A 10,152-nucleotide genomic window follows, 5' to 3' on the forward strand; every position below is an offset into this window, starting at 1 on the left:
TGCCGTCACCAAGGACCGTGACGGCTAGGCGTCACAAAGAACTGTTTCAGTTTGCCGTCTCCAAGGAATGTGTCATGAAGCTGTCACATAGGAATATGTCATAATGCTGTCACCTAGGAATGGGTCAAATTGCCGTCACCTAGGCATGTGTCAGTTGCCGTCACCAAGGACCGTGACGGCTAGGCGTCACCAAGAACTGTTTCAGTTTGCCGTCTCCAAGGAATGTGTCATGAAGCTGTCACATAGGAATATGTCATAATGCTGTCACCTAGGAATGTGTCAAATTGCCGTCACCTAGGAATGTGTCAGTTTGCCGTCACCAAGGACCGTGACAGCTTGTCGTCACCAAGGACTGTGTCAGCTTGCAGTCACATAGGACTGTGTCAGTTTGTCGTCACCTAGGAATGTGTCAGCTTGTCGTCACTAAGGACAGAGTCAGTTTGTCGTCACCTAGGAATGTGTCAGTTTGTCGTCACCAAGGAAAGTGACAGCTTGCCGTCACCAAGGACTGTGTCAGCTTGCAGTCACCAAGGACTGTGTCAGTTTGTCGTCACCTAGGAATGTGTCAGTTTGTCGTCACCAAGGAAAGTGACAGCTTGCCGTCACCAAGGACTGTGTCAGCTTGCCGTCACCAAGGACTGTGTCAGCTTGCCGTCACCAAGGACTGTGTCAGCTTGCCGTCACGAAGAACTGTGTCAGTTTGCCGTCACCAAGGACTGTGTCAGCTTGCCGTCACCAAGAACTGTGTCAGTTTGCCGTCACCAAGGACTGTGTCAGCTTGCCGTGACCAAGAACTGTGTCAGTTTGCCGTCACCAAGGACTGTGTCAGTTTGCCGTCACCAAGGACTGTGTCAGCTTGCCGTCACCAAGGACCGTGTCAGCTTGCCGTTACCAAGGACTTTGTCAGTTTGCCGTCATCTTGGAATGTGTCAGTTTGCAGTCACATGGGGATGTGTCATGATGCTGTCACCTAGGAATGTGTCAACTTGCCGTCACCAAGGACTGTGTCAGTTTGCCGTCACCAAGGACTGTGTCAGCTTGCCGTCACCAAGGACCGTGACAGCTTGCCGTCACCAAGGACCGTGACAGCTTGCCGTCACCAAGGACTGTGTCAGCTTGCCGTCACCAAGGACTGTGTCAGCTTGCCGTCACCAAGGACCGTGACAGCTTGCCGCTCAGTCATTCGTCGGTCGGTCATCACCATGTCATTTTTGATGTTGCTCACGTCCCAAGCCTTCCAGTAAAGATGGTCGTCTTCAAGGCTCTCCCTGCCACGCGTAAACTCTGCTGCCCACTGCTACTTCTCCCTCATGTTGGACTCAATGCCATCTTTTGGTGTAAAGCCCTTTTTCTGCAAGTTTGTCCATTTTCCAATGATCACAGACCCCTGATTATGTTACTTTCGCAGCGAAACAATTGACTCAAGATATCGTAGATTGTCATTGACATCATATAATGTCAAAAACAAAACATTTCACCACTATTCAATTCCTTCTGTATGGGGCTCATCCTCGAAGGAATTTGTTTCCTTTGTATCTATATTTTACCTGACAGAAATTTGTTTTCACAAATCATTTTAAAAGCATGTTTTATTTTTATTTATCTGATTTTTATTTTGAGCTCTGTCACCATCGTTATTGAAAGTACAAGTGATTACAAGAAACGGTCAATACAATACACCTGCGATATAGTGTTATAAGATATGCATTGTTGCGATATCTGGTATAGTTGATTAATTCAAACTCGACCTCCCTCGTCTGTCAGACATCAATGGATAGTCCTGACACCGCGTGCACCCACAACACCGTTTGTGTCGAACATGGGCCATGTCGAAGAAGGCTTGCGAAACACTCCTCTTGCTCAATTTCGACAGGAACTTGGGGCAGCACCTGATTTCACACGTGCAGTAAACGATGTCGTCCGCATATCCTTGATCTGAAAAACAAGAATTAATCGTTTAAGAATTGAGTAAGTAAGTGAAGGTATGTTGTTTTACGCCGACAATTTAACAGTCTTATCACGACGGCGAAAACGTAAACATGCGTGATTTAGCGGGCAGCAATGCCCAGATACTAACTGTCAAGCTTGTCGAGCATGGGCAACAATCAATCTATCCCCCCACCCCCAGCCCAGCCCCCATCCCTGGTTTGTGAGATGTGCACAAACACCTCGTGCTTGCTTCTTTTTCTTTTCTTTTCTTTTTCATAATGTTATATTTGTTTCCACATAAGTACACGGCCTTTACAATAGTACATACAATATTAATTCTAACATCAACGAGAGTATCTTTGTTAAGAAGCAGCATCTATATATTCAGTATATACAGGTATTGGAGGGATATAGAGGTCTTCGGGTGAACTTGAGGTTGTGGGTCGGTATGGGATGTTTAGATTAGCATTGAGATCTCAGGGATATATTGGGGTCTCGGAGTGACATTAAGGTCTCCCATTGATATTGAGGTTGCTGGTCGGTATTGAGGTTTGAGATTAGTATTGAGATCTCAGGGGTATATTGGGGTCTGTGGGTGAGGTCTGGTCATATTGTGGTTGCGGATCGGCACTGAGGTTTCAGATATATACTAGTATTATATACATCGGGGTTATGTAAGGTTCAAGGAGTGTTATTGAGCAAGCTGAGACATATTGAAATGTAAAGGTAGTGTTGGAGTGATATGGCATGTTCCACATGAGTTGACAATATAAAAGTGCTATGAAAGACAGACAGACAGGCTTTTATTGCAGTCTCACCACAATTCATTACGACACTGCTACATAATAAAATACATGTTTGTGCCACTCCGAGTTAACAGAGACTCTTCTAAAATGTATTCAAGTATTTAGCATAAATACTAAAAACAGAAGCTGACGACTAGCAGCTGTAGAAAACGCGTTTCCTTTTTGTAAAATCTCACTGCCGGCTTTGGCGGTAGGAGGACACATTTCTGTACAACACACAGGTTGATATAAATTGAGTTTAATTCGTGTCACTTGTTTAAGAGAATACGTCGGCGCACATAATTACACAGAACAATTTAAAATGACATGACATTCATCTTCAACAACTTTAAGACAATGAAAACACTTCCTGTCCTCAAAAGGCATATTAATATACCGCCTTAATTCAATTTGGAATATTAATATACCGCCCTAATTCAATTTGGAATATTAATATACCGCCCTAATTTAAATTTGGAATATTAATATACCGCCCTAGTTCAATTTGGAATATTAATATACCGCCCTTATTGAATTTGGAATATTAATATACCGCCCTTATTGAATTTGGAATATTAATATACCGCCCTTATTCAATTTGGAATATTAATATACCGCCCTAATTGAATTCGGAATATTAATATACCGCCCTCATTGAATTTGGAATATTAATATACCGCCCTCATTGAATTTGGAATATTAATATACCGCCCTAATTGAATTTGGAATATTAATATACCGCCCAAATTGAATTTGGAATATTAATATACCGCCCTAATTGAATTTGGAATATTAATATACCGCCCTAATTCAAATTGGAATATATATTTACCGCCCTAATTCAATCTGGAATATTAATATACCGCCCTAATTGAATTTGGAATATTAATATACCGCCCTTATTGAATTTGGAATATTAATATACCGCCTTAATTGAATTTGGAACATTAATATACCGCCCTGATTGAATTTGGATAGGAGCGGTGCCACGTCTACATTTACCCAAAGCGCTTCTGTGGGCTCATGTATAACAGTACTAGTATACGCTTAGGTTATTACCTCCTGTGCGAAGGACTAACGGGGTGTGAAGTTGCATTTTCCCATTCAATTTTATGAAATAGTCACATGAGTGCGCCTGTACCTACATGACTGACACGTGATGGAGCCTACCAGAAGGACGCACGGCAAGAGCAGGAGGGCCATCCTCATCCTGAAGATAACAACAGTTGTGGACATTATACCTTTGATGGCGATGACGGCATTAATCATGATAACAAATACAATTATGATGATAATGATGAAGTGACAGATAGCTAGGCTGCAAAAACAAATAAAAAGTAAATTAGCGGGCAAAAGCAAATATACACTGATGTTTGTTGGTGGCCAAAAATGAAACAACAAACATGAAATATTTATTCGATGGTGGTGTGTTTGATACGGGCATCACAGGGTTTTAATAACCTTAAGTTTGCAGTGTTTCGGCAACTGTCTAGTAACGTTTTTTTAACGTTAGAATGTCTTTGGTAATGCAGTGTCAATAGTTCGTTTATTTTTACTGATGTCAGTAATTCAAAGGAATGCTGTTGTTTCAAGGAATTATGTCAACGTTTCAAAGCACAGCAATTTTTGAAGTCACCGAATTAGAAACTGACGTCATTGTTTCTGCAGAAGGTACGGCGTGCTACTATTAGTCTGTAGTCACTTGGGAGATACAGGTAATTCATTTTACCGATGTATTGGTGTTTGTATTTAAAATTGGGAACAGTTGACTTGCCTGTGAATGTGTTTGTGACGGTTGCCACCAGTGTGGAAGGATACTCTCACCTCTTCGCAAACCCTTGGTATAATCACTATGTGATAGTGATTCATAAATACATGCTGATGACAAGGTCAGAATCGTACAATGGACTCTCATACTTCTCATGATTTATGGAAAGGGTTTTATCGCTTTTATGTAACTGCATTTTACGTTCATCAAGGATTGGGCAAATCTTCATATTGTCTTTGTTTGATCTAAAGTGTACGCTTTTATTCACAGTAAAATGCAGGCAAATACAAAACATAAACGCCAGAGAATAGTCAGTCTTCGAAACAGATTCTATTGGGCGGAAAAGGGAAAATAGCTGTGAAAATTATAAGAATGGATAACTGAAAATCAGGCAAAATAGCAGTGAAAATTATAAGAATGGCTAACTGAAAATCAGGCAAAATAGCTGTGAAAATTATATGAATGGATAACTGAAAATCAGGCAAAATAGCTGTGAAAATTATAAGAATGGATAACTGAAAATCAGGCAAAATAGCTGTGAAAATTATAAGAATTGATAACTGAAAATCAGGCAAAATAGCTGTGAAAATGATATGAATTGATAACTGAAAATCAGAGATGACACCGGGTGTTCGCGAAGAGAGTGAGCATGTCCCGCCCTACCGGAAGCACCCGCCACACACTATTTCATAAAATACGAGGTGTGTCGCCTGACGCCGCACAGCTGTCCTCCTGCCATGCGACGGCGGCCTGCAAACAAACCAGACAATAAAATGTTCGATGACTAGAAAATCCAGTGACACGCTAGTGTATTTACTGACATTGTTGAAACTAAAACCCATATGATAATTTTGTATTAAGTCTATTCTGTACAAGTGTAGAAATTCTGCTTCTTGGCAGTAAAGACAAACGTGCAAGAAATATGTTCGTTTTACAACACAGTGGGGTTGGGGGTGAGGTTTTGTGTGTTGAGGTGTGGTGTTTGTGTGTGGGAGGGGGGGGGGGGGGGGGGGGGGGGGAGTTTTACACCTCGATATATCACATTTGAATATGGAGTACCCTTGTATATTAAGTCAGACAAAATTCAAACTAACCGTTCAATATGGAAATAACAACAACTGCAGAGCTACAGATAAGCTGCGTATTTGCGTAAAATACCCCCCCCCCCCCCCCCGACCGAACCCCAAAAATATATATATATAAATATAAATATAAATTAATAAATAAATTTAAAAAATAATTAAAAAAATAAATAAAATAAAATTTAAAAATTCAAAAGATACAAAACCCAATTACTTTCAATTAACTTGAGTACAGAAACGCATGCATTACATGAATACTACATAGTATCTCAAATGTATAAAAACAGCATGCGTAAATACCCAATGAAGCTTTTTCAGCATGGGTACAAAGGAGCGAATTTCAGAAACACAATTACGAGCTAATTTACTTTCCGAGTCAAGTCTATTGTTAGAACCCTTATATACATCTAAAACTCTTTTTTTTGAAGTCTCAAAATATTAACTCATTTTGGGAAAAAAACAATAGAGTGATGAACAGATGAGTGAAAGAAAATATTGGTTTCCCAACGAAAAATGTAATAACCCAATTAAAATAAAAACCTTCGAGTAAAAACTCAATTACTTAAAACGTTACCAGGAGCTCTTACAACAGAAAGTCATGTTATTAGCTAATATATATATCTACAATACAGTAACGTGCGTGTAAAATATGTGTGTTTACTTCCCTTATTCCCATGGTAACATGCTGCGTTTTAGCTAAATCAGATAAAGTCTTCAGTTTACGTGTTGGAAGTTATGCTAAGCAACTTAAAATTTATTATAACCGCCTCAGTGGATAAAGCATCTACCCGGATAGCGGAAGGTATTAGGTTTTCATACCCTTGTCGCGACATGAACCAAAAGACGTTACAAGAATTATCGTACTTTTTGTTACAATGTTAATAAAAGCGACAAAGCCCTTTCCATATCATCAGTAACTTCTGCCAAAAGCAGAGTCGACTGTACGATTTCTGACCATTTCATGAGCAGGAGTTTATGAAACACTATCAAACAGCGAAAAGGTGAGCGTATCCTGCCCCACCGGTCACAAACACATGCAAAGGCAAGTTACTTGTTCGCCTGTAGTGAGTGAGTGAGTTGGGTTTAACGCCGCTTTTAACAGTATTCCAGTTATATGGCGGCGTGTCAGCTTAATGTGGGAGGAAAGCCCCAAGTGATGCAGGCCTCAGACGTTTACCACTTCGGTGAAACCCACGAGCACGGGTATGGTGCTGACAAACCTAGAAACATAACCGGGGCGAACCTGGATTCGAACCTACAATCATAGGTTTCTGGCGTGTCCAGGGGACGCAACTCTGCACAGCGAATCGCGGCGCCTTAGACGACTAGGCCACCCGTGCCACCCTATGGTTGGTTAAAGGATAAATGGTGCAAATGATTCTTTGAAGAATAGAAATAAAGTATTTTTGCAACAGCATTTATGACGACTGGGCCACCCGTGCCCCCTGAACATATGGTACAAATAACAAATTGCATCTGACATCATTTTTGTCATTGATAAGTCAAATTTGGAAATGCCCTCACGCGGCTACCATAATACATTTCGAAAGCTTTACTCGGGCCTTGAATGATGTATCATTGAACAGCGTCTTTGAAACCTTGATAGAAAGAGCTTTCTCGGTTGTATAATGTTAAGAAAATGCAACGCCAAAACATGTCTTACCTTTCATAAAATCAAAAGAATGAAATGTAGTTTTCGACTTCATCACTGTCAAGTCTTGGGGCTGTGGTTTATGTACAACGCAACCCGGATATCCAGGTGGGCGGAGTTAGCAAGCCGGGCCAGGTAGCTCGTGTCTCATTGGCTGAGAAAGAACTTTTGTTTGTCAGTGACAGCCGAAACCGGTTACGATCAACAGCACCTGGGCAAGACATGTCATATCCTCATCCCTGAAGGGGAAATATTTCAACATTGGTATTATCATGTTGTCATATCAGTTCATTTTCTGAATGTTGTGGTGTGTATGTAGCGTTGCGTCTGTAGTTGTTTGCATGTAGTGGTGTGTCTATAGCTGTGTGTATGTTGTGGTGTGTCTATAGCGGTGTGTATGTAGTGGTGTGTCTGTAGTGGTGTGTATGTAGTAATGTATGTACTAGTGTGTCTGTAGTGGTGTGTCTGTAGTGGTGTGTATGTAGTAATGTATGTAGTGGTGTGTATGAAGTGATGTATGTAGTAGTGTGTATGCAATGATGTATGTAGTGGTATGTATGTAGTGGTGTATGTAGTGATGTATGTAGTGGTGTGTCTGTAGTGGTGTGTATGTAGTGATGTATGTAGTGGTGTGTGTGTAGTGGTGTGTATGTAGTGATGTATGTAGTGGTTTGTATGTAGTGATGTATGTAGTGGTGTGTATGTAGTGATGTATGTAGTGGTGTGTATGTAGTGATGTGTCTATAGCGGTGTGTATGTAGCGTTTCGTCTGTAGTGGTGTGTATGTAGTGGTGTGTTTGTTGTGGTGTGTATGTAGTGATGTATGTAGTGGTTTGCATGTAGTGGTGTATATGTAGTGGTGTGTATGTAGTGGTGTATGTAGTGGTGTGTATGTTGTGGTGTGTCTGTAGTGGTGTGTATGTTGTGATGTATGTAGTGGTGTGTATGTAGTGGTGTGTATGTAGTGGTGTGTATGTTGTGGTGTGTATGTTGTGATGTTTGTAGTGGTGTGTCTGTAGTGGTGTGTATGTAGTGGTGTGTATGTTGTGGTGTGTATGTTGTGGTGTGTCTGTAGTGGTGTGTATGTTGTGATGTATGTAGTGGTGTGTATGTAGTGGTGTATGTAGTGGTGTGTATGTAGTGGTGTGTATGTAGTGGTGTGTATGTAGTAATGTATGTAGTGGTGTGTATGTAGTGATGTATGTAGTGGTGTGTATGTAGTGGTGTGTATGTAGTGATGTATGTAGTGGTGTGTATGTAGCGTTGCGTCTGTAGTAGTGTATATGTAGTGGTGTGTATGTAGTGATGTATGTAGTGGTTTGCATGTAGTGGTGTGTATGTAGTGGTGTGTATGTAGTGGTGTGTATGTAGTGGTGTATGTAGTGGTGTGTATGTTGTGGTGTGTCTGTAGTGGTGTGTTTGTTGTGGTGTGTGTGTAGTGGTGTGTATGTAGTGGTGTGTCTGTAGTGGTGTGTATGTAGTGGTTTATCTGTAGTGGTGTGTGTGTAGTGGTGTGTATGTAGTGGTGTGTATGTAGTGGTGTAAGTAGTGGTGTGTATGTAGTGGTGTGTATGTAGTGGTGTATGTAGTGGTGTGTATGTTGTGGTGTGTCTGTAGTGGTGTGTCTGTTGTGGTGTGTGTGTAGTGGTGTGTATGTAGTGGTGTGTCTGTAGTGGTGTGTATGTAGTGGTTTGTCTGTAGTGGTGTGTGTGTAGTGTTGTGTATGTAGTGGTGTGTATGTAGTGGTGTATGTAGTGGTGTGTATGTAGTGGTGTGTATGTAGTGGTGTATGTAGTGGTGTGTATGTTGTGGTGTGTCTGTAGTGGTGTGTTTGTAGTTGTGTGTATGTAGTGGTGTGTCTGTAGTGGTGTGTATGTAGTGGTATGTATGTAGTGGTGTGTTTGTAGTGGTGTGTATGTTGTGTAGTGTCTGTAGTGGTGTGACTGTAGTGGTGTGTCTGTAGTGGTGTGTATGTAGTGGTGTGTGTGTAGTGGTGTGTCTGTAGTGGTGTGTATGTAGTGGTGTGTATGTAGTGGTGTGTATGTAGTAGTGTGTATGTAGTGGTGTGTATGTTGTGGTGTGTCTGTAGTGGTGTGTTTGTAGTGGTATGTATGTAGTGGTGTGTTTGTAGTGGTGTGTATGTAGTGGTGTGTATGTAGTGGTGTGTATGTAGTGGTGTGTATGTAGTGGTGTGTTTGTAGTTGTGTGTATGTAGTGGTGTGTATGTAGTGGTGTGTATGTAGTGGTGTGTATGTAGTGGTTTGTATCTTGTGGTGTACGTTGTGGTGTGTCTGTAGTGATGTGTCTGTAGTGGCGTGTATGTTGTGATGTGTTTGTATTGGTGTGTCTGTAGTTGCGTGTATGTTGTGATGTGTTTGTATTGGTGTGTCTGTAGTTGCGTGTATGTTGTGATGTGTTTGTATTGGTGTGTCTGTAGTTGCGTGTATGTTGTGATGTGTTTGTATTGGTGTGTCTGTAGTTGCGTGTATGTTGTGATGTGTTTGTATTGGTGTGTCTGTAGTTGCGTGTATGTTGTGATGTGTTTGTATTGGTGTGTCTGTAGTTGCGTGTATGTTGTGATGTGTTTGTATTGGTGTGTCTGTAGTGGCGTGTATGTTGTGATGTGTTTGTATTGGTGTGTCTGTAGTGGCGTGTATGTTGTGGTGTGTGACTAAAAAAATTCTTAACATTTGTGCGAGTGTTGTGTCTATAGCAGTGTGTATGTTGTGGTGTGTATGTAGTGGCGTGTATGATGTGCTGTGTTTGTAGTGGCGTGTCTGTAGTGGCGTGTTGTGTGTGTTGTGGCGTGTATGTTGTGGTGTGTTTGTATTGGTGTGTCTGTAGTGGCGTGTATGTTGTGGTGTGCCTGTAGTGATGTGTCTGCAGTCGCGTGTTGTGTGTGTTGTTGCGTGTATGTTGTGGTTTGTTTGTATTGGT

General features: G+C 41.3%; 1 long non-coding RNA gene across 1 annotated transcript; it reads right to left on the bottom strand.

The window, feature by feature from the left end:
• Positions 1-1,588: 1,588 nt before the first annotated feature.
• On the bottom strand, positions 1,589-7,315 carry LOC124148605. The gene is made up of 3 exons (XR_006862984.2): positions 7,228-7,315; positions 3,860-3,924; positions 1,589-1,935 (listed from the first exon to the last, which is right to left on the bottom strand). It is a non-coding gene; the product is annotated as an uncharacterized LOC124148605 (long non-coding RNA).
• Positions 7,316-10,152: the final 2,837 nt, after the last annotated feature.

Source organism: Haliotis rufescens, unplaced genomic scaffold (genome assembly GCF_023055435.1).
Source record: "Haliotis rufescens isolate VD_foot unplaced genomic scaffold, xgHalRufe1.0.p SCAF_13, whole genome shotgun sequence".
NCBI lineage: Eukaryota > Metazoa > Mollusca > Gastropoda > Lepetellida > Haliotidae > Haliotis > Haliotis rufescens.